Source organism: Aptenodytes patagonicus, chromosome 29 (genome assembly GCF_965638725.1).
Source record: "Aptenodytes patagonicus chromosome 29, bAptPat1.pri.cur, whole genome shotgun sequence".
Taxonomy (NCBI): domain Eukaryota; kingdom Metazoa; phylum Chordata; class Aves; order Sphenisciformes; family Spheniscidae; genus Aptenodytes; species Aptenodytes patagonicus.
Window position 1 is genome coordinate 1682745 of NC_134977.1, and position 24862 is coordinate 1707606.

The following is a 24862-nucleotide window of genomic DNA, read 5'->3' on the forward strand; positions in this document are numbered from 1 at the left end:
CTGGGAGCACTGGGATGACACTGGGAGCACGGGGGTTAGCCAGGGAGCGGTACTGGGAGCACTGGGGGAACCAGCTAGCTGAACTGGGAGCACTGGGCAGGGGCACTGGGATCACTGTTGGGAGTCTCAGAGCAGCTCTGGGAACACTGGGTGGAGCCAGGCAGCTGCACTGGGAACACTGGGGTGCCACTTGGAGCACTGTGGGGAGCCAGGAAGCCGCACTGGGAGTACTGGGATGGCACTGGGAGGACTGGGATGGCACTGGGAGGACTGGGGGTAGCTAGGGAGCGGCCCTGGGAGCAGTGGGGGGAGCCAGTGAACTGAACTGGAGCCCTGGTGGCGCACTAGGAGCACTGGGGGGAGACAGGTAGCGGCACTGGGAGCACTGGGGGGAATCTGGGAGCTGAACTGGGAGCACTGGGAAGGCACGGAAGGAGCCAGGGAACAGCACTGGGAGGGAACTGGGAGCACTGGGGCGGCACTGGGAGCTCTGGTGTGGAACCGGGAGCACTGAGGGCAGTCTGGGAGCCACACTGGGAGCATTGGGATGGCACTGGGAGCACTGGGGGTAGGGAGGGAGCAGCGCTGAGAGCAGTGGGGTTAGCCAGTGAGCCGAACTGGGAGCACTGGGGAGAGTCTGCGACCAGACTGAGAACACTGGGGTGGCACTGGAAGCACTGCGGGGAGCCAGGAAGCTGCACTGGGACCACTGGGATGGCACTGGTAGCACAGGGGGGAGCCAGTGAGCAGCACAGGGAGCACTGGGACGGCACTGGGAAGATGGGGGATAGCGAGGAAACCAAACTGTGAGCACTGGGAGGGAACTGGGAGCATTGGCATGGCACTGGGAGCACTGGGGGTAACCACTGAGCCGAACTGAGAGCACTGGGGAGAGTCTGCAACCAGACTGGGAGCACTGGGATGGCACTGGGAGCACAGGGGAGGGCCAGTGAGCAGCACTGGGAGCACTGGGATGCAGTGGGAGCACTGGAGAGAACCAGGGAGCTGCAATGGGAGCACTGGGGGGAGTCTAGGAGTCGCACTGGGAGCACTGGGGCAGCACTGGCAGCACGGGCGGGAGTGTGGGAGATGCGTCGGGAGCACTGGGGCGGCACCAGGAGCACTGGGGTGAGTCTCAGAGCGGCACTGGGACACTGGTACAGCACTGGGAGAACCGGGATGCTACTGGGAGCACTGGGGGTAGCCAGGGAGCAGTACTGGGAGCACTGGGGGGAGCCAGCGAGCCGACCGGGGACCACTGAGGCGGCACTAGGAGCACTGGGGTGCGACTAGGAGCACTGGGGGGAGCCAGGTACCCACACTGGGAGGACTGGTATGGCACTGTGAGCACTGAGGGAGCCAGGTAGCAGCACTGGGAGCACTTGGGCGGCCACGGATCCTCATTGGGAGCACTGGGACAGCACTGGTGCACTGGGGGAGCCAGAGAGCGGCACTGGGAGCAATGAGATGGCACTGGGATCACTGGGATAGCACTGGGGAGCAGGAGGGAGCCGCACTGGGAGCACTGGAGCGGGACTGGGAACACTGGGGAGAGTGAGGGAGCCACACTGGGAGCACTGGGATGGCACTGGGTGCACTAGGGGGAGCCAGGAAGCACACTGGGAGCAGTGGGGCAGCACTGGGAGCACCGGGTGAGCCAGGGAGTGGCACTGGGAGCACTGGGGCGCTACTGAGAGCACTCGTGGGAGCCAGCAAGGCAAACTGGGGGCACTGGGATGGCACTGGGAAAGCTGGGGGGAGTCTTGGAGCCGCACCGGGAACACTGTGGGGAGTCTGGGAGCGCACTGGGAGCACTAGGGCAGTGCTGGGACCACAGTGGGAAGCCAGGAAGCCTCACTGGCAGTACTGGGGTGGCATTGGGAGCACTGGGTGAGCCACGGAGCGGCAGAGACAACTTTTTGTTGAATGGAAGAACATGCAGAGGATAAACATGCAGAGGCAGAAGAGGAGGAGGAGGAGGAGAAGGAAGATGGGCAGAAGGAGGAGGAGAAGGAAAAAGATAAGGAGAATGACGAAGAGGAAGAAGATGGGGAGGAAGAACTGGAGTAAGATGAAAAGGAGGAGAAAGAAGAACAAGACGGGGAGAAAGAGCAGTAGGAAGACCAGGATGAAGAACATGAGAAAAAACAAGAAGAAGAAGAACAAGAAGAAGAAGAAGTGCAAGAAGAGGAGGAGTTTGAGGAGGAACCTAAGGAGGAAAAGAAGGAAGGACAAAAGTACGAGGAGGAAGAAGAAGAACAGCAGGTAGTAGAGGAGGAAGAAGAGGAGGAAGAGGATGTACAGGAGGAGGAACAAAAGGAGGAGGAAGAAGAGCCGGAGGAGGAACAAGGGGATGAAGAACAGGAGAAGAGAAAGGAGGAGGATGAGGAGGAGGAATAACAGGAAGAAAGGAAGAGGGGGAAGAACAGGAGGCGGAGGAGGAGGAGGAAAAACAGAAGAACAGGAGGAAAAGCAGGAGGAGGGAGAGGAAGAGAAAGAGAAGGAAGATAAGGAGGAGGAGAAAGCAGAAAAGAATAAGGATGAAGAGGAAAAGGAGGAGGAGGAGGAAGAACAGGAGGAATTGAGCAAGGAGAAAGGAGAACAGGAGGAGGAAGAGGAAGAACAGGAGAAAGAAGAAAAGAAGGAGGAAGAACAGGAGGAGAAGGAGGAGGAAATACAGGAGAAGGAAAAAGGGGAGATGGAAGAGGAGGAGAAGAACAGCAGGAGGAGGAGGAAAATAAAAATCAGGAGAAGGAGCAGGAAAAGGAGGAAGAGCAGGAGGCGGAGGAGGAGGAAGAGGAGGAAGAAGAGGAAGTAGTACAAGAAAAGGAGGAGGAGGGGGAGAAGGAACAACAGGAGGAAAAACAGGGGAAGGAGGAATAAGAAGAGGAAGAAGAACAGGAGGAAGAACAGGAAGAGGAGGAACAGGAGGAGCAAGAGGAGGAACAGGACAAAAAAGACCAGGAGAAGGAGGAGGAGGAGGAGGAAGAACAGGAGGAGTACGAGGAGGAAGAACAGGAGGAGGGAGAACAGGAAGAGGAGGACAAAGAATCAGAGGAAGAGCAGGAGGAAAAAGAAGAGGAGGAAGGGGAGGAAGAAAAATGGGAAGGAAGAACAGGAAAAAGAGGAGGAGGAAAAGGAGGAGGAGGAGGACGACGAGGAGGACGAAACGCCTCCAGATTCACTCTAGATTGCCAGCACATCAAAATTAAGGAATGGAGCACCTGCCACACGCATTTATCCATGGGGATTCACAAAACCCAAGCCTACTGGTGAAGCCGTTACTCACAGGAGACGTTCCACATCGCTGCCATCGCTACTTTCGGGAACAGAGGGGACAGCTCTGGATGACAAAGGCTGTCAGGACACACTCCAGAAAGAGAAAATCGGTGCAAGAAGATCCCCGTCACCTAATCGCAAGGAAGTAATTCTAGCTCACTGAAGTGAGTACCAAAACCAAAATACACAGAACAGCACCCATCATCAAAACTGTTTCAGTGGTAGTTTTAACTGCTGCACTGCTGCAGGCAGACAAACTTACTGTCACTGTCACAGGACCCCAAAAGAAGTAATCATTAGCAAAAGCTAAATTAAATTTAAAAAAAGCTGACTTTGGTACACACAAACGTCTGAGTTCAGATGCGAAACAGCAGAACAACCCTGACAGGGCTCCTTTCCACTGTCCCCCTACCTGTGTGCATGCTGGGACTTCCTCGTTTCCCTCAAGTCCTCCCAGACTAACAGGGACGTGGCATCTGTCCCGTCCACGTGCCACGAGGAGAAACAGTTTTGACCACAAAGGAGGTAGCACATATCTGCATCTGCAGAAGCAAAGGGGCAGCCGCGCCTCAGCTTGGGAGGTGCCCAAAGCTGCCCTGAGCCCCAGCAGCCCCTGCCTTTGCTTGGCCCTGAAGCCCTGCGGGGCCTGCCACTGCTGGGGAGCCCTGGGGACAGAAGGGAAGGACAGCGGTCAGAGCCCGTAGGGAGAGCGAGGGGGCTCTGTCCTTCCTTCCGGCCACAGGAGGATGCCCTGGGCCACACCAGGACAGGGCGTCTCTCCTCCTCACCGCCTGGGGGAAGGCGAGGCCTGAGGAAGGCCCTGGGTGCTGGGCTTAGCACAGGCGGTGGAACCAGGGGCTCTCCTGCCAGGTGCCGGCCTGGCTGACACCACCGGCTCCCATCACGCAGCTCCTCCTGCTCAGGGCTGTGGCTGGCAGCACAGACAGACACGCATTTTGGGGAAGACTCCCCGATCCAGAGCAAATCCAGGGCAGCTCCTCTCCTGTCCCCTCCCCTCCTCTTCACCCCCCTTTCCCTCCCCCCTCTCCCTGAGCAGGCCCAGACCCCATGAGCGCACCGAGGGACAGCAGAGCTGTGCACACACCTTGTGCTGCTGAGAGAACAGCTCCAGGTGCAACGGCCCTTCTTGAAGGCCGTCTCTCTGCAGGCCCAGTGTCCCAGCTGGCTGAGGAGCGAGCTGCAGTGCTGAGGGGCAGCAGGCACAGGGCAGCTCTGTGAGGAGAGGCCTGGGCTGCCTGTGCCCACCCAGCAACGGCCGCACCATTGGCCACGGCTGAGCCAATCAGCGGAACCGGAGGCAGCCTGTCAGTCACAGCTGGACTGGGGCGGGGCCGGAGGGGGTGGAGGCTGAGCAGCCTGAGGAGAAATGGGTGAGAGGTGGGCTGGGGGCAGCTGGGGTGAGGGGGGACAAGGGCCAGGGCCAGGGCCAGGGCCAGGAACAGGAACAGGAACAGGAACTACAAACCAGGCCCAGGCCCAGGCCCAGGCCCAGGCCCAGGCCAGCTCAGGTGTGCTGCAGGTGCCAGGGCAGGTATCTCCCAGTGTGGATGGGCCTGGCAGGCACCTGGAGACTTCACCGCCCACAGGCCCCGCCATGGCCCAGTTCAGTAGCCCTGGGCCCGAGTGCTCAGCCCCAGGGACAACCCCACAACCAGGGTCAGAGCGGTTCCTGCTGCTGCCCCGAGGGTCGCCAGCCCCCAGTCAGCCCCGAGCCAGAGTGCAGGTATCTGAACTGGGGAGAGATGGAAGAGACTGGAAAATAGTTCATCGAGAGGAGGTGATGGAAGACGGTACAGTGTATGTGGCACCTGGGATTAACTGACACCCTCAGTTTCGTATCTGGATCAGTACTGTCCTTGCACGTGGAGTAACCCCAGCTCAGAGCAGCAATTGTTGTTCCTAATCCTGGGTGCCAGAGGGCTGTTCCTGCTCTCTCGTCCCCAGTGCGACCCGAGCGCACGACTGCCCTGCCTGCTCCTGCCTCGGTGCTTTGGGACCTTGGGGGTGAAGAGGAAAGACAGACCCGTGTAGTTACGGGGTCTCTCGAGGTGCCCTGGGTTTGCTTTGCTAATCACTTCTGTAACGTTTCCTGGGCTGTTCACTGGATATGTGCATGGAGGGGCAAATGAGGCCGTGAACTAAGTTTCCAATTCAGGGTTTCCTCTTACAATAAAACATGCTTCCACTTTCTCATAGGTGGCAGGCTGATAGAAATGGGCGGTGTCACTCAGCATGAGGAACAGTGGTGTGGGTACAGCCATAGCATGACAGTTTTCATGGCCTTGAGCAGCACCCGGCAGCAAGGCCGGTTGCAGGGGTGTGTGCACAGCTCCTCCCGAGCATGGAGATGGCCATGGGACAAGACAGTGCTGCTCCTGTTGGTGTGTAGCAGGGGACAGTTGGTGGAAGCGGGTCACAGGACATATACTTGAGAGCTGTCATCTTGGTACTCGGTGAGAAATCACACAAGGAAGGGGGCTGGGTCACGAAAGGCCATATTAAGTGTATGTGTGAAGTGACGGAAACAACTTCAGGCTGTTAAGGAGACCGTTAGTTGCGATTAAGGCAGTGAGTGAGACAATCCTTGTAGGAGCTTTCTGAGAGGGCCAGAATGGGACGAGACTGCATGTAAGAACAGAAGAGGCTGTGGCAGTAGTTGAGCTGATCAGATCTCGAATAAGAGGTGATTTGGGCAATACCTGGTGAAGTCAGCATCTGATACGTGTCACGCAGCCTGCGTGACTTGACCGCAGCAAGGACAGGAGTGTGCTAGGAGTGTTGGAGTGCCAAGGAATGGGGATGGCAGTGATCACAGACTCATTGCTCAGTTTTCCATGGGCTGTCTCTATACCCCACGTAACTCGTCTTGCATTAGGAAAGAAGTGCCGCCCTTTTGGTGAAGAGACAAAAAAAAAAAAAAAAGAATGGTAGTGCTTTCCAAGGAATAACATTTAATCCATTTTAATGAGCAGGTAGGTTTTATCTGTGGCAGAGCTAGGACGTGGAGCGAGATTACCATGCTTAGTCTTACCACTCTAGAGTATTAAAAACATTTCCTTGAAACACTTTCCCAAGACAACAAGACGTGACTTTCTGAAATAGCCATTTTCCTCGGAGCTGCGTCAGAGCTAAGCCAGATGAGTCTTGCCTGCTGTTAGTCACTGAGGCTGATGACAAGTCGCCAGCGGTTTTGGCAAGGACAGAACAAGTTCGATCCATATGAGCCTGTGTGCTGATCGTCTTCCGGTTTTGCAGGCTGTAGGTTTGGCAGGACTGATTGTGTCGTTAACGTGAGGGTAATAGCAAAACCTGCAGGCATCTGTGTAGGGCATTTTGGATTTTATATGCTTTGCAAGAGTACTTGAACAGGTTAACGTTCTGTTGAGGTACGGGAGTTCTAGTGTCATCAGAAGAGAGTGAAGACAAAGAAGATGAGGATGGCGAAGATACTCAAAAGCGTTACAACCTTTGACAGCAGAAACGTGTCATTTACAGTTGATACGAACAGTTTTCCTTCAGTGTACTGTTCTTTTCAAAGATTTACAGAGGACGTGGTCGTCTCCTTTCAGGCAGAGGTATCCGTGTAGACGTGCTTGGTCACAGAGGCCTTGCTGCAAAAGGACTAACGGGTGGGTGCGTGGTTAGTGGTGGTTCTCCCTTACCAACAGTGCTGTCAGTCAGGTCAGGGAATGATGCTTTGGAGGGGTTTCAGATGGGTGGTAATTACAGAATAATGGTATGATTATTACTGCGGTAGTCTGAGGCTATGAGGGAAACAAAGATTTGGGGAGGAGAGGATTCTTTTTATTAGCCGTTATTAGATGTTTTACAGCGCAGCATTTGTGGGTCACTGACAAGACGGTCGTGGAGGTGGTGGCTGAGATTGTGTAATGGAAATTCTTTTGTTCTGGAATTGAAGCCCAAATCTTCCTCTAACCGTCTTAGCCTACTTAACCTGGAAGCATAGTGTTTCTTTTCTTCAAACGGAAGATAATTCAGTTAGAGGGAGAGCCTGTTTGGAAGTGTTAGTAGTGTGGGGACAGAGGCCAGCTGGGGGCTGGGGCCCTCGGGGGTGGGAGCTGTTTCTGCCCCGTGCCCTTGGGCTGGCGCTCACAGCTGGGAACGGGCTTTCCAAAATCCTGCTGGAAGGAGGCAGATGTGGGACCCGTGGCCGAGCTGGGGGACAGGGAGAACCCTGGACCAGGCTCAGGACGTGCGGCAAACCTGCCTTCCAATCAGCTCTCGCAGCAGAACGCTGCCCAGGAGTCATTCTGAGTGTTGCCATTCTCCTTCAGGAAGCATGGTACGCACCAAGCACACCCAGAGCTGTTCCTGTGCCAGGAGAAGACTTCACGCATTGCTGAGGCTGATGGTGACAGTTCCCACCAGCTGTCCAGCGCAGGAAGATGCAGGTAAGGTGCCACAGAGGGGACACCAACTGGTTGTCACTTCTCTTGCAGGAACAGGACTTAACAGCAGAAGGGAGGCAGGACGAGAGGGCGCCTGAGGTCAAAGAGCACATCAGACAGCTGGGACAGTCACGATGACAGCAGAGGGAGAAGGAGGTGCGGGTGACCTGGCTGGGACAATGCTTCCGAGGTAACGTGCCACACCAACACAAAGACAGACAGGGGCATTGGGAGGTCATGGAGTGGGTGAGAGAGGTGCCTGGGAGAGAGGAGAGCACGGGGAGATGGTGAAAAAGCCAGGGTGTTGGAAGTGAGGACGCTCCTGCTGTGCAGGTGCTTGTGATGTCATAGGTGTCCGAGTAGGTGGTAGTGCAGGAGGAGGACCTGGCTTTTACAGCTCCTTCTGATGTCACTGGTAGCTAAGTAACTGACTGGGTATGAAAGGGCACCTGGCTTCTGAGGAGCTTGTCACGTCAATGGTGGCTCTGTGCTCTTAGGGCAGGAGCAGGCCCCTGGCTTGTGTCGCTGCCTGTGACGTCCTAAGTCCCTGAAGACGTTACAGGGCAGGAGCGGGACCTGGCTTGTGCTGCTGCTTATGTTGTCACTGATGGCCGAGGAGCTGGTAGGGCAGGGGCATGCAGCTGGCTTGTGCAGGTCCTTGTGATGTCACAGGTGGCCGAGTAGCTGTTAGGGCAGGACTATGTAGGTGGCTTCCGCAGGTCCTTGCGATGTCACATGTGTTTGAGTAGTTAGAGGGCTTGTGGAGGTGCTTGTGTTGTCATATTGACCTGCATCTGTGATAGGGCAGGAGGAGGCAGCTGGCTTGTACAGCTGCTTCTGGTGTCAATGGCAGGTGTAGCTATTAGGGCAGGAGTAAGCTCCTGGCTTTTGCAGACGCTTGTGATGTCATAGGTGGTTGAGGAGGTGTGAGGCCGGGGGCCAGCCCCTGGCTTGTGCAGCTGCTTGCGATGTCATGGGTGGAATGGGAGGTGATAGGGCAGAAGCAGGCACCTGGCTTGTTGTTTCAGGAATTACGCAGCCGCCACCTAGGCCATGGTAGGAATTATGCAGGTGCCACCTCACAGGGCTCGGCCCTAGGCTCCTGCTCGCAGAAGACGAGTCGCCAATCTGCTGGGGAAATAAGGGTTTATTTATCCACCATGCAGAGCAGCACGAGCTGGGTGCCTCCAAGGAGGGACCCCTAGTGCTGATCGCAGACCCCAATTATACCCTTACAGACAGATTTCCCGGAACGTACCACCCATCATCCCATCCCCAAGTCCAATCACTTAAGCCTGGTCGGTGGTCTCTTGATTTCTTGTTGGTTTTCTTGGTTGCTGGGCTGGCCGCCTTCTGAAGTTACCTCATTCTCTCGGAATTGTTTCCTTGGTCCTATTCTTCTTCATGCTGCTTGCACCTGCCAGCTTCAGCTAGTTCTGTGGTTGCAACATTTCTCCCCCAGTCAGGTCTCAGCACCCTCCTACTGCACGCTGCCTTTAACCTCTCCCTGCCTTGCTCCTCTCCCCTCGGTGCCTGCAAGCAGGGCCCTCAGCCCTGCTGCGCTTTGCAGAGGAGCTGCTCCTGGGCAGAGCTGTCTCTCTGCAGCGCTGCCCAGTTGCCAGGAGCTCCCTCCATCCCAGGAGCCCAGCCCAGCTCAGCAGCAGAGGACCAGCCCAAGGCATCACTTTTTCTCCCCACCTCTGGGCTCCCTTCAGGTGGCCCTGGGGCTCCAGGGGAACCTGCTGTGAAACAGGCTGAAGGAATCACTGACGTTCCCTCCCTCAGCTGGGGAGAGAGACTTCTTTCCAGCAGTGTCATTTCTCACCTCAGGAAAAAAAACGGGCATGAGAATTGCCTTTCCTTGTGCCATCGTTAGGCAGGACACCCAGACAGGGCCAGGGAGGGATCTCCTGTACCCCTGCGGAGGCAAGGGATTCAGCCGAGTCAACGGCGGCACCTCCTCCTGTGTTTTCAGCCCTGGGGCCAGAAAGAGACTTGGCTCCCTCCCATGCACACCACAAACCCACAAATCCATCAAAGGAGGTGGGAGTCCTCTTGCCTCAGTTCAGGTGTGCACAAAATGGCCACCTGCATGTGAGCTCCTTGTCTCAGTGGAGAGGGAGGGCACAGTGAGCTGCTCAGACACAAACACCTGGTGGCATGTGAGGTACTAGAGATGGTCCAAGATATGTGCAGGTAACTGCAAGCTCTACTGGAGCAACTCTGAGAGAGCGGACAACATTTGGGGGCATCTTCTTGGAGGTTGTTGGGAAATTCCTTTGGCCAGTTGAAATGACAGCAGATGCCAAAATTTAGGGCAACTGAACCTTTTGCTATTCATTATGTTCAGGGCTTCATCAGGCATAACAGTAACTTGGAAAGACAAACGCCATAGCCTTGAACGTACACCCCACACACGCCTTGTTCCTTCTTTCCCCCACTTTTATTGCTGAGCGCGACGTCATGTGGTGTGGGATATCCCTTTGGTTTGCTGGGGCCAGCTGTCCCGGCTGTGTCCCCTCCCAACTTCTTGCCCACCCCCAGCCTCGTTGCTGGTGGGTCAGCGTGAGAAACAGAGGAGGCCTTGATGCTGTGCAAGCAGTGTTGAGCGATAGCTAAAACATCGATGTGTTATCAGGACTGTTTTGGTCGCAAATCCAACACACGGCACCACATGGGCTGCTACGGAGAAAATTAACTCCATCCCAGCCAAAACCAGTGCAATAAAGCCCATCCTACTCCTACCATGCAAGCGACGCAGCAGAGAGCGTTTGTGCACGCTGGAGGGTCTGTTGCATCCCACAGGCCTTCGATCCCATCTCTTGTAACTGCCCAACCGCAGCCAACCCCCAAAGCCCACCTGCCCAGACGGGGTCCCAGTAGCAGAGACATGTTGGGGCAGGGGGCAGGCGGGGTTTTTGGAAAAGGACTGGGGAGAGAGGGGATGACTGTTTCCCAGGACAAGAGGGGAAATCTATCTCCTCTCTCCCCACTTGTGCCGCCTCCCTGCTGGTGTCATAATGCACCTTCAAATGATGCGGGCTGCTGTCACAGGGGGATACCCCACATCACAGGGAGGTCTCCCCAGCGCTGCGGCAGTGCCGGCACTTCCCGGCGAGGCCTGGGCGCTGCTGGGCACTGCTCAGGGGCTCCCCACTGCTGCCCTTCAGAGCTGCTCTGCTCCACAGCCAGGAGCGGGTCGGGAGGCAGCGGGGCTGCTCTGGGGGACCCTCGCTGACAGGCAGGACCCTTCCTGACAGGCAGAGCAGGGGCACGTTGGAGAGGAGTTTTGGGCGAGGAGCTGCGAAGAGCATCCCTTTCCCTGAGCCGAGGGCAAGCAGCAAGCGCGATGGAGGGCTGCTGCACCGTGGCCGTCAGCGTGGAGCTGAGCAGCTTGTTCCCCACGCTCCTGCAGCTCTCCACCAGGGGTAAGGGTTTCGGGAGCTCCTTCTCGAGGGGTCGCACCGGGGCTGCCCACTGTCAAAAGCTGCAGCTGCCGGGCTGTGGGGGTGGCTGGACAGGGCTGGGGGCTACCGCGAGAGCCCTGCCTGAGGGTCCCACCGGGCTCGGGGAACAGTGCGGCAACCAGGACTCCCGGGTCATGGTGCTGGGGCTGCCCTGAGCCCCAAGGCTCCCGTGGGAATGGCTCGGTCCCCTCGCGAGGGGGGCCATGCGGGGCCAGCTTTCCCTGGGAGCTGGTACCTCTTGGGGTTCTGGCTCTGGGATGAAAAGGGGTCCTGCGTCCCCGGGGCTGGGGCATCCTTCAGCTCCCACAGGGCTCTCACGAGCCGGCTGGAAATGCCTCTGCTGTAAATCAGCCCTTTACCTTGAAGTAGTCTCCTTTGGGAGAACCTCTGCGCCTTCCCACGGGATCCTCTTGTGCCACCAGGCTGGCAGATCATGTCCTGGGCTCTGGGGTGCCGTCCCTTTGTGGGGGTTAGGTGGCCACAGCCCTGGTCCTGAGCCCTTCCCACATCCCCATTTCTGCTCCAGCCCTGCCCCGGGAGCAGAGGAAGGCTGGCAGCCTGAAACTGGGGCACAGCCCAGCTCCGCAGCTGTTTGTGGACACCTGCATCTGTCACTCCCTGGGCGAGGAGCTTGCCGAGAGGCTGTGAGCTGGCTGGCCCGCAGCCTGACACCTCTCTCCCTTGCTTTCCAGAGGTTGTGGCTATCTGGGATGCTGTGTCTGCGTACATCCTGGGACAGCTGAAGCTGGACAAGGTGGGCTGGCATCTTGGTCCTCCTTTGCCCTGGAGAGCCTGGACGCTGGGGAGTGATCCCTCCCTGAGCATTGCGGCAGCACACCGAGACAACCCCGTGCGCCCACAGCTGCTTCTTGGTCAACCACGAGAGAGACTAGTCCCGATCTAGCCTGAGAAAGCATTCGGCACACGATAGGGCTTCACCCTTCGCTATGGTCAGAGTGGAGAGACCAAGCAGAGAGACTGGGGATTATGCTGGGCCCGTGCCAAGGACAATCCCTGGGGATCAGTCCCATAGATATTCCCTGTGCTGGAAATGCCTGGGATCTTCTCTAGCCAAGGGATGTTAGCAAGTATTTTGAGGAGGGGAAGAAAAGAAATGGAGAACGTGGGCCTTTTCCAAAGCCTTCACTTTTCCCGTCTCCAAAGTACTCACTCATCAGCCTTTTTGTCTTTTTCCTGGGCAGGGTGTCCTGGTCACAGGACTCGGGACCTTCGCTATGGTCCAAGAGCGATTCCACGGCGAAGAAGAGGTGTATGTGGTTCGAAGACCCGTCTTCCGGCTGGACATTGATGCGTTATGTCTGCAGGAGCTCGCGTTCCCCACAGTGGTTATCCCTGGTGAGAAGGCAGCGGCCACCCTCCACTTTCCCCCTCCATGTCTGAGGGCGGGGTGCCTGCTCTCTGCTCTTTGGAAAGGGCTGGGAGAAGTAGAGAATTGCCTCCAAAGGTCGGGGGACGGCTTGAGCTCCCCCCAAACAAACCACTCCCCAAGAGCTGTTTCTAGAAACGACCTTTTCTATGGCGTTTTGTTATGAATCTTACATGGAAATTTGGCCTGCTGCTGGCAGTGACGATGTTCCTTCCCCTTACAGGCGATGTCAAGATCAAGCCACTGAACTACAAGTGGCTATCGCGAGCCACCTCCTTCCCGCAGCACGTGGTGAAGGACTGTGTGCAAGAGACCATACTCTTGTACTCTTTCCAACTGAGGAACAGGCAGCGCCTCGCCTTCGCCTTCAAGGACATTGGCGTTCTGTCCTGCAAAGACGATGTCCTGTGCATGCGGTTTTATTACGACTGCGTCACAGGGCTGGAGAGCAAGGCCAGCCGCATTGCGCTGCTTCACACTGTAAGTTGCTCAGGTTTTGAAGGCTGCTTCAATGTCTTTGGGAAGCCTATCGAAGGGTGAGCGGGAGACAGGTCTGCTTCCTTTGGGAGCCAAGAGGAAACTGCCCTGGAAACCCTCTAACAGCTCTGTGTCACTTTGCAGAGGCTGTGGATGCCAGGTGCAGCCGTCTGCGGTGGAGCGACCACTGCGCGGGGGATGCAGGCTGCTCCTGCCCACGCGTTCCCGAGGTGAGTGCGTTTCCTCTGCAGCCCTCGACTGACCGAGCGGGCGGCTTCCCAGCTCCTGCTCAGCAGTGCACGTTGTCAGGGCTCCACACTCAGCATCGAGTCAGGGATCAGTCCTGAAGTGACTGGTTTCTGGTTAACTAATGCTGAGCTGGGGCTACGCGTGTATTCTCCTGGAGTGACTGGGCATCGTGATCGTGTTTCTCACGCCCAGCCTGCCGTCATTCCCATCAGAGAGAACCAAGTGCACACAGAGAGGACTTGAAGCTACATTTTCTGGTGTTGGGGGGAGATTGCCAGTAAAACCTGTGCATGGCCACAAAGGAAAAGGGATGCCATGCCTTGCACGACAGTCAGGAGGATTAGCGCTGGGAAGCTGCAGAGGGTAGGGGCTGACCCTTCTTCAAGCCTGTGTCACCATTTGCTTTCCAGGTTTCAGTTCATTCTGTTCAGCAGATCGGAGGCCAAGGCTTTCTCCACCTGGCACAAGAAGGCTGCAGAAAAGCACAGGACCAGAAGAGGTACGGGAACGGGTCCCTGCTGTCCAGGCGGGGCCCTGCCCCACGCTGGGGGACCACAGCCCAGTTAAAACGCACGCCCCACGGGGCTGCTCTGAAGAGCTTCCTCCTTTCCCAGGTACAGACGGGTGTCCTGACAAGCAGGAGCTTCACCCGCAGAGGCGGGTGAAGTTTTCCCTCCCCGTGCTGCCAAGCCAGGGGCCAGGCACCAGGCAGCAAGACACGGGGAAGAAGACTTCTGCCAGGTGAGACCCTTGTGGGAAGGGATGAAAGGGATCCTTGCACCCATGTAGGAGAGACATCCCCTTTGGATGTTCCGGCTGTAGGGACTCGGGAAGGTCCCTGACACATGCCCCACCGTTTTTATGAGCTTGTTTGCCCCACCGCAGGCCTCTTAGTGGGGAAGACGGCAGATGTTGAGTGCACCCCACATCACTTCCCTTGCCCTTACAACAGACCTGAGGTGCAGTCCTCTGCCATCCACCCGATGGGGCTAAGGAAAGGCTCCTCCTTGCCATGGGAAACGGCCCCCCCGGCCCCCGCTGCTTCTGCCAGCCTGGGGAGCTTTGATACCAGTCAAAAACGGGAGACCAAACTGCCCCGTGCTCATGCCGACTCCTCCTGGTGTCTCTTTGCAGTGTGCTCCCCCCATGTCCAGGCAGCTCCCCCAGGACGAAAGAGGCAGGCAGGCGGGAGCCAGCTCCTCCCGCCAGGCCCACCGCTGCACTCCCGTCCTCCGAGGGCTGCAAGAGAGCGTTGCAGGTACGTGCTCTACCTTGCTGTAACTACCGTGCTGTCTGAGACTCGGCAAAAGCCTCTTTGTGCAGAGAGCCATCCTGAAAGCATCCCTTGGCGTGCGTTCATTGTAACCTGTTTGTCACCTCCTTCAGATCTTCTTCACGAAAAGGAAGGTGCTGCACACCCTTCCCGCCCGTTACTGCCCCCTGGGTTGTCAGGAAACACTTTATCCTGGCCAGGGGCTATGGAAAATGTATGAGTCCTTTCTAGGTCGTTGACAGCGGAGGTCTTTGGTCACTCAGCTGTGTTTGCCATGAGTTGAGGAGCCTGGCATGACTCCGCGGCCCCTGATCTGTTAGGGGCAAAGCGCTGCCGACCGACCTGGCTGAGGCAAGGGGCACCAACGCGGGTCAGGCCCGAAGGAAGCCCCTCCAGGAGCTGAGACTAATCCTGCCTGCTGCTGCATTTCCATCCCCTCCAGGAGGTCTCGCAGCTGTCTGCAGAGTGGGAGCAAGTGAAGACCCAGTGGCAAGAGCGGCGACAGCAAGCCAAGGCAGAATGGGCGGCGTGGGAAGCCTGGTCTGCAGGGGAGGACCGACAGCCGCCCCAGGTACGGGCAGCGATTGAGAGCGCTGAGCGCAGCAGCGACCCTCGCTGTTGGGGCACCCAGGGTGGCAGGTCTCCAGGGGGTGGGAGCAGGACTGACACCCAGCTGCAGGGCAGGGGGTTGCCTGCTCATCCTGGTGAGGGAGAGATTGGCAGCAGGATCCGAGGGGCAAAAGTAGCCGTCAGCCGTGATGACGGGCACGCGGTGCTGAGTCTCCCGGCTCCCAGTCCTGCTGCAGGCTCCTTTCAAGAGGTCCTCTGGGAAACAGCACCTCTGTTTCCCATCTGGTCTGCTGAGAGCGTCTCCTCCCCGGCAGGCACTCGGCACTGGAGGCACTTGGACTCCCCACCCTCCAGCCCAGCCCAGGAGAAAGGAGGCCAACGAGAGGTGGAGGAAGGCTGAAAACCCTCTCCCAGCAGAGGAGATGGCAGCAGCAGCCCAGCTGGAGAGACTCCATCCTGAGTAAGTGTGTGCCAGCTCTGGCCACAGCCTGGGGCAGTCGAGCAGCCGTGACCCCGCAGACATGTCCAGGACCCCCGTCGCTGCGTCCTGAGTTGCATGGGACACCCCCTGATGTCTCCTAACACGGGCATGACCTGGGGTACCCCCACAGCCAAGGCCCAAAACTCACCACAGGGTGAAAGGGTGGGTACACGCGGGACCGGGTGGGGGCAGGGGCTGGACGAGGCGAGAGGCAGAAGGGATCTCCGGCAGAGGCCGAGGGATGATGTTTCCCTGTTGTTGCAGCCACCTTTCCCCACGAGCGGTCCAGGTCCTCAGAAGGCTGGAGCCGCATCAAGCACGGAGGAACATATTCAAGCACGTCGCTGAGAACAACAGGCGGCATCAAGAGCAGCAGAGGCAGCTCCCCTGGTAACTATCTCCAAAGAGGGATGGTGCTTCCCCCGGCTGCAAGGCCCATCCCTCCACCGAGGGCAGCCCTGGGGGAAAGAGGGCATTTCTCTGACACCCCTCGCGAGACAGAAGCAGGTTCTGGAGGCTGGCTTTGGGCTGCACCTCCCTGACACCCAAAGGGGACTGCCTGGGCACCCAGAACTGCCTTTCCATGTGGGCTGTGAAAGTCCTGGCTGAAGACAGAGGGATCCTCCCTCTGATGGCTGCCTTTGCCCCTTCCAAGCCAGAGAGCGTGTGCTTCCCTTGCAGAGTCCTGGGCCAAGACACCTTGCCCCGAGGGGGGACACCCATATGGGACACTCAAGGTCTTGGCCCAACCTGACTCAGCCCCAGGCTCATCAGCTGCACCTGGGACCTTCTCATGGGCTTGGGCATCAGGGGCCTCTCCCACTTCCCAGACACCTGGAGCCTTCCTTGCAAGCAGATCCCATCACAGGTGGCCTGAGCCACGCCTGCAGGATTTCTCTGCTTTCTCATTTACAATCACACACTTCTCTTTCTTCCTCCCTAGCACTAGATGCTGGTACCGCAGCAGAGGGGAAGGTGCCGGGAGCAGTGGCTGTTAGCCAAGGGGCTGGGAGGCTTCTCAGCTGCCGAGATCCACCTCTAAATACAAACTGAAGAGCTCTGGGGCTGTTCCCAGCTGGACTGACTGGCCTGTGCCTGATGATGGATCCGTCTAAAGGGATTGGACACACCCCATGTGTGATCCCAGAACTGCTCTTAGGGGCAGGAGGGAATAAAGTCCACACCTGCCCCACAGCTCGAACACGTGCAGCCCCACTCCTGCACATCCCAACACACAGGCAGCACGGCAGAGGAGGCTCTCGCGCTCTTCCCGGGAAACCAGCACAGCTCGTGCCTCCCTGAAGTGCCTGCACGCTCATGCACGCAGCGTGGAGAACCAGCAGCAGGGCCAGAAGTCTGTGTGTGATTACTGGGCTGGGACCACACTGGGACCACAGAGGTGTGGTGGGTAGATGGCACCGCGGGAGGGCTGCGGTGGAGGGACACGGGCTCTTCAGGAAGGACCGTCTGGGAAGGCAAGGAGGTGGACTTGCCTCCTGCTCAGGGTGGGACAGGAGCCAGCTTATGGGTCAGGATCAGCAGGCAGACCAACGTGGGTGCCGTCTTAGCAGGTATCTGCTAGAGACCTCCTGTTCAGGAGGAAGATGTAGATGAGGCCTTCTTCAGGCAAGTGAGAGAAGCCTCACGTTCACAGGCCCTGGTCCTCATGGGGGACCTGAACCACCCTGGTACCTGCTGGAAGGACAATCCAGCAGGGCTCAAGCAATCTAGGAGATTTCTAGAGGGCATTTCCTGGCACGGGGGATGGAGGAACCCAGAAGGAGAGGTGCTCTGCTGGACCTGGCACTGGTGAACAAGGCAGAACTGCTTGGGCATTTGACAGTCAGCGGTAGCCTTGGCTGCAGTGACCGTGAGATGGTGGAGTTGAGGATGCAGAGGGGAGGGAGCAGGGCAAAGAGCAGGACCACAGCCCTGGCTTCCAGGACAGCAGATTTCAACCTTGTCAGAGATCTGTTTGGAAGAATCCCATGGGCTATGGCCTTGGAGAGAAGAGGGGTCCTGGAGAGCTACTTGATATTCACGGACCACCTCCTCCAAGCTCAAGAAAGGTCCCTCCCGACAAGGAGGAAATCAAGCAAAGGCAGCAGGAGCCCGGCATGGATGAGTGAGGAGCTCCTCACTGAGCTCAGGCACGGAAAGGTGGATACAAGAGGTGGGGACAGAGGGAGGTGACCCAGGAGAAGGCGAGAGGTGCTGTCTGATGGTGAGGGATAGGGCTAGGAAAGCCAAGGCTGACCTGGAGTTGACCTGGGGAGGGACATGAAGGGACAGCGGGAAGATTTGTACATGACCCTCACCAGATGAAGAGGAAGGAGGACGCGGCCCCACAGCATGCTGGGAACTGTAGTCCCTCCCCCGCAGCATCCTGGGAGCTGAGGTGCCTGCCCTGCCTGCAGGCTCCTCTGGTGCAATGAGGTGGCTGAGTTTATCCTGCAGCCAGGAGATCCGTGCAGGACAGCTCAGGCCTGACGGTCAGGCTGTGCTGCGCTGCAGCACAGCACAGATCGGTGACCTCTGGGTCTTCAAAGGTCTTCTGGTCAGGGTCACGTCACCCTCCGACCTCACCGTCATCACTGTTGTTTGTGGCACCCGCATCCTCGTCTACCTGCTGCCCAGAACAGACCCGCTGAGGCAGCTCAACAAAGTGGACTTCTTCTTCTACACCATGCCGCCTTTGGACAACCCCCTTGTCTACAGCCTGAGGCACAGGGAGGTGAGGGAGGCCCTGGGGGAAGGGCAGCCCTGGTCAGCACTCAGCGCTCACTGTGTTACTAGAGCCCAGTGAGGAAACGGTCCCTCTGGGAAGTGCTGAGGGTAAAGCATGGGAAGGCACGTTCCCTGCAGCAGCTATCCCTCAAGGAGACTTCAGCGCCAGGAGGTCTGCGGTTCAGCCCACGCTGAGGTCAATGCTAAGGCTGGCCACGTGCAGTTTGCCTCCATGGTCTGTCCAGTGCCGTTGGAGAACGTTCCTTGGCTGGCATATCACCTTGGGGAGAGGAACCATTCCTCAAGCCCAACTCCTGCCGAGCGCCTGCCTCTGCCTCCTATTGCAGCACACCCCTGGAGGAGCTGTATATGTCTGCGGTGGGGACATCTGTCCATGAGAGCGTGTCAGCAGAGGATCCCCTGCCATCCCATGGTGCTCTGGGAAGCAGAGTCTCCAGAGGCAGGGCTTCATTTAGGCTTGCCTGGAGAGCTTGAGCTCAAACATCTCTCCAAGCTCCTTGTGCCAGTATCCTCCCTCTCTCCAGGCCTGCCCTCGTGGTGCAGCTCAGGATGTCATTCTCCAGCCTGATGAGCCAAAATAGGCCAGGCCCAAGTCTCCTCCCTCCTCTGGCCAGGCCCAGCCTTGGGAACCAGTTGGTCGCAAGAAGCAGCTGTAATGAGAGGGAAGAAGTTTAGGCAAGAGGTGGTGGGGAGGCATGGCCCTAGTTCTGGCTGGGGTCTCAGACAGCATTCCCAGGAAAGTCAGGGACATCCCTCCCCACACCCTTCCCGCCCTCCATCCCCTGAGGAGTCAGGCAGCCCCAGCTCCAGCTGTGCTCCTCTGGCTCCAGCTGTGCTCTGCCCCTCACCCTTCGCCATGGAGTCCAACGGGTGGGGAAGCCCCACATGGCCCAGCACCTTCAACCCTTGGATGAGCAAACTTCCCCCCTCACGCCTCCGTCCTTGCCGCAAAGCCCTTACCCGTCTCTGCTCCTTGGGGCTTGGGGTGGCGGGGACAGGGCAATCTGGGAAGGCAGGAAAACCTGTCGGCAATCGGGCAGGACACTGCAGTTCAGGTGGGGTTGGTCCTGGCCTCTGGAGGGATTTCTGCCTGGCCTTTTGAGAGCAGCAATAGGGACAGCCACATGCGAGCGAGACACCCAGAGTGCCTGTTCTGCTCCCAGAGCAGAGAACGTCCCACAGCCCGATCTCTAGGTCCCAGCACCCCAAGAGCACAGGGAGTGCCTGGGGACCTCTCACCTCCCACTGAGGTGGGGTGGCACAAGGAGGCAGCGCAGCCTGGCCATGCCCTAGAGGACCACGGCCGCAGGATTGGGGCTGTGCTGGCCTGGGGCCCCTGGGGGCACTGTGCCCCTGTGGGAGCTGGTCCTCACCTCCTGGCCAGTGTCACCCGCTTCCCTCCAGCCCCCCACCCGGCCCAGAGCTTGCTCCTCTCCCAGGAGTGGCGCAGGAGGGTGCTGCTTAGGGTAGGCGAGGTGTCAGGGTTATGCTTGTATCTGCTGAGAAGAGACTATGCTCTGTAAATTGCCTGTCTTCGGGAGCTGATGTTGCTGCTGCTCTTGTTACTGCTGTCCGGAGAGCTAGTACAACTGGCTAGCAGGCAGAGCTCAGCCCCTTTGAGATGTTGCCTGCCGGAGTCTTCCCACTCCTTTTTTCTTGTTTTCCTGGCCTGTCCTGATGTGAGAAACCTCCGCAAAAGGCATTTAATTCCAAGGACTCCACTCCATGGGGACCTCTCTCTCCCCTCGCCTCTGCACTCTTGCTCCCCTGCTTTCTTTCAGGAGATGCAGTGGAACCACCACGTCTGGTCTGTACAAGCAGCAGGTTGGGGGAAATAGGAGATTCCGGCAGCACTGAGCAGCTCTGTGGGGTTGGGAGGAGGACACTTGGATGCGGCAAACACTGCTGCTGGCCGTGGTGTCTCCCTGAGCCATCTCTCTCTTTGTTTAATGGGTGAGGTGCAGCGTCTTTGACACGTTCATCCACTTTCTGGGTTTGCTCAGGGGGCTCCCAAAGAAGCGCCTGGGCCTGATGCCCCTACGAGCGCAGGCAGTGGGAGCGCAGGAGTCTGCAGCCAGCTTTGCTGCTGAAGGGGTCTGTGTGTAGAATGGGACTGTGAACAGTAAGGGAGTGGCTAATTTCGGTTACTCTCCTTAGAGCAGAGATGCCTGTCTCAAAAGTGCACCTGTCGCAAATTGCTTCACTCTTCCAAGTAATTCGAGGAAACTACCAGCTCCCCCCAGGAGGCCCCGATAACCCGCGGGCAGCCTCGGCCGTACCAGTGGCCTCGCTGCCCCTGTCCTCCGGGTGCTTTGGCTCAGTGGGCAGCTCGTGCTGGAGGAGAGTCGGGCATTGATGTCTTTAACACTGCCTGATGAGCAGCATTGCTGCAGAAAGCCGCCTGCCACACAGGAGCATGGAGTGTGCGGAGCTTGAGCCTCTGGGTATGAGGCAGGTTGTGAAATTCACCATCTGTCATCGCAGCACCTCTCTTTCTCTCGACCTTCTATTAATTTATTATGACCTGACAGGCATTGCAACCCATCCTGTGTTTTCCAATCATTTGGTTTTGGCCATCTGAGGGAAAACCCCACACCTCTCTTCAGATGCAAATACCAATAGAGAGCATTGCAGGTGGACGTACTACTGGAGATGGAGATACCGCTGGAGATGCAGATGCCACTGCAGATACCTTTGCAGATGGATGATCCATTCCTAATAGCATTGCAGATGCTGATGCCCTTGCAGGTGTCATTGCAGATCCCATTGCAGATACCACTTCACTCTCAAATACCATTGCATACACCACTGCAGGTGGTGTTACTGATGCCATTTCAGATGCTGACATCATAGCAGATGCAGATACCATGACTCGTGCAGATGCCGTGGCAGATAGCAGTGCAGATGCAGGGACCGGAGCAGATGCAGAGGATATTGCAGATGCTATTGCATTTCACACCCCCACGCATATACCATTACGGATGCAGGTGCCGTTGCAGATGTCATTCCAGGGGCAAATACGATTGCAGAGAGCGTTGCAGGTCAGCATAGATTGCAGATGGAGATCCCAGTGGAGATGCTGATGCCACTGCAGACGTAGACCAATTTGGAGATGCAGGTACCATTGCAGCTACCCCTGCAGATGCAGGTAGCAATGCTGATTCTGATGCACATACCATTCCTGATAATTATGCAGATGCGGACGCCAAAGCCAATACCAGTGCAGATGCAGATGCCGTTGCAGATACTGCTGCAGCTGCAGACGCCATTTCTGATGCAGATACTGCTGCAGCTGCACATACGACTGTAGAAACCACAGCAGAGGCCATTGCTGATGCAAAGTCAGGTGCAGACACAATAGGAGAGGCAGATGCCATTGCAGCTGCAGGTACCAATGAAGATGCAGAGGCCACTGCAGACACCCATAGCATTACAAATGCCATTGCAGATGCAGATGCCTTTGCAGCTGCAGATGGCATTGCAGATGCAGCTGCCGTTGCAGATAGCCTTGACAATGCCTTTTCAGCTACAGCCACAGACAGCAATACTGTGAGGAAGATCCCGATTCGATTGCAGATGCAACGGCAGATACAAGGGCAGATACAGACACGATAAACCTGCCATTACAGATACAAGTACAGCCACAGGCACCATTACACATGCAATTGCAGGTGCGCTCATAGATACAGGCAGAATTACACATACAATTACAGCCACAAGACCAGCCACAGACACGAGTGCACATTCCATTACACCTATAGATACAGACACAGACACCGATCTCGTTCCTGAGAGGGGAACCATTACAGAGAGAGGTGCCATTACACATACAGGTAGTGATGGACACACCACTGAAGGTACAGGGAGTACCTGCATCTGAACTGGGGGTCTGCCATGGCTTCAGCATCTTCAAGAGCAGCTCTAAAGGCAATTGCATCTGAAATTGTACTTGCATCTGCAAGGCCATCTGCAGTGGTATCTGCATCTGCAATGCCATCTCCAGTGGCATCAATGCCCGAATCTTCAACGGCATCTCCATCCGCAATGGTGTCTGTAACGGTACTTGCATCTGCAATGGCATCTTCATCTGAAGTGCTGTCTGACGTGGCATCTGCATCTCCAGTGGCCCTTGCAGTGGCGTCTGCATCTTCAATGGCATCTCCATCAGCAACTGCACCTGAAATTGTATGTCTGAAATTGTCCCCCTCCAGGGCTGGGGGCAGCGTATGAATGACAGCTGGGGACGTCCCGGAGGGTGGCACCTGCCTGGGCCCTGTGTCTCCCACAGGAGTTCAGAGCTGGGCCAGGAGCCCTGTGCGGGGGGGACGGTGTGTTTTGGGGGCTTATCTCCTGGCACAGTGGGGTTTTGCCTGGCATGCTGAAATACCGGGTTAGAGCTGCCCACTGCTGTCACAACTTCTCCCAGCCTCAGCCCACCGGTGCGCCCCAAACCTCCACCAGGCCCGTGGGCACAGGCCCTTGCAGGCTGGGGCAGGGCATGTTTGTTATTTTAATGGCATGTCACGTGATTTTTGGCATCACGGCGTGCGAGCATCAGCCAAGCAAGAGCTGCCGTCCGTGGAAAGCTGCCCGGGAGTGACAGGCTTCATCAAAGCCAACCCGTCCTCTCCCCCACGGCCCCACCCTTGAACCCACCTCCCCTAAACGCATTTGTTCCCCGTGTGCTCCTGCAAGCATGGCCTGGCTTACATTGGGCAACTGTGCTTTTTAAAATGCTTTTGGGGGGGTCCCATTCTGTTCCCTTCTCTGCGCTGAGGCTGCACCCTCGTGGGAGAGCTAACAGGGGCTGTGTGCTCCTCCCCACCTGCGTCATCATCCTGCAGACCACGCATGTCACCTCTGCCAGCAGGACTTGGGTGGTGGAGAAATGCCAGGTAGCGTGTGAACGTTGCCCATCTCCACCAAGAAAAGCCCTCGGAAGTTCATCCCAACTGCTACACTATCGGAGCATGAAAAGAAACACCTGCTGCTGTGGTGCAGGGCTCTACCTTGCATGAGCTGCTGCGGTTGCAAATACTTTTTGCATTTTTGCCGGCAGCTCCCTCCCTCGGCATTCTTGGGGTGATCTGGGGTTATTTTGCTGCGGCAGTGAGGCAAAGCCGGGCTCTGGAGCTGAGTGCGGTGGGACCCGAGGAAGGGCATCTTGACAGTTTGAAGGGCTTTGCATCGAGCCCTGTCCCCAGTGGTTGCTTTCAAGATGGAGGCACTGCAGCCCTTGTTGTCATGTCCCTGAGACCCCCAGGTCTGTCCTTGTCCCGGGGGGGCGTCAGTGCTGCTTTCTGCGTGGGACCATGTCCGTGATTCCTGCAGGGACCCGTCTGTCCTGGCTCCCCCACCAAAGGGCTCCTTCCCCTGGGGAAGGGGACAGGGGAGTCCCTCCTGCCATTGCCTGCCCCGCTGGCGGTGACACGGCCCTGGGGATGGCTTGGTTGCCCTTCGGGGCTCGCCGGCTCTGATCTGGGGCTCAGGGGGGCTTTTGCAGCTCTTGGGTGCCGTTTCCCGGTGCCCCCTGTGCTCCCCCCCACCTCCCAGGCAGGCACGGAGCGGTTCCAGAGAACTGGCTTGTAATGGAAAAAAAACAAGAGGAAAGGTCCCATCAAAACTACTATATTATGTTGCTATGGGCTCATCACTGCCATGGGTGATGTCACCGCCCAGGGTGGTGCCACCATCCATGGGCTCATTGATGCCTGATGGGATGTTACTGCCCAGGGGGCTGTTAATGTCCATGGGGACCTCCGTTCCTTGGGGGATGGCACTGCCCTGAGGTGCTCCCGCAGGGGGTGGTCATGCTGGAGAGGCTGAGCTGTGTGATCTGCCCGGCGACGTGGTGGCAGCCGCGGAGGGAGGGCGGCAGCACCGGGGCGGCTGGGACCACCGCTCTGCCTGATGGTTGCAGGTCAGGATGAGCTACTGTTGGCCCTGGGGCGTGCTGGGGGCTTCCAAGGCTGGGGGGGTGGGACACCCACAGGGCAGTACCTGGTGGAGAAGCGCCGCCGTGGCCGAGCGCGAAGGTGGCCGGCAGAGGCAAGTCGGCGTTTCTCCCCTCCATGCAGATGACGTGGGGGTCAAAGCAGCCGCCGCACGGAGCCACCTGCAGACCTGCGTGGGAGAGCTGGTGACCTCCACTCCTTCCCCAGAGAGTGTCCCCAGGCTGCAGGGATTGGGGTCGGTCCCTACCTCGGAGGTAGAAGGTTTTGGGGAGGATGAATGGCTGAAGCAGCTGGGGGGGCGGGGGCAATGTGGTGGGAGCCACAGGGCTGGCAGTGCCATGGTCCATTCCGTCTGTTGGATGCTAAGGACTCGGCGGGGCTGCCAGCTCTGGCCGCTTCCATTTGAGGGTCTCCCAGAAAGGAAGGTGCGGGCTCCCCGTGTTCCACCCCATCCCCAACAGCCTCCCCAGCTCCTCATGGGGAGGGAAAGGGTTGCTTTCCTCCAAAACAGAGGCATTTCACATCCTAGAGAAGGGAAAAAACACCC

General features: G+C 57.7%; 1 protein-coding gene and 1 pseudogene across 1 annotated transcript in view; both read right to left on the bottom strand.

Moving 5' to 3' along the window:
• Window positions 1-24862, bottom strand: part of LOC143171650 (scavenger receptor cysteine-rich type 1 protein M130-like) — a 135116-nt gene that overhangs the window by 83158 nt on the left and 27096 nt on the right.
• The window catches only part of LOC143171623 (polyunsaturated fatty acid lipoxygenase ALOX15B-like), a 74792-nt pseudogene that overhangs the window by 42288 nt on the left and 7642 nt on the right, over window positions 1-24862 (bottom strand).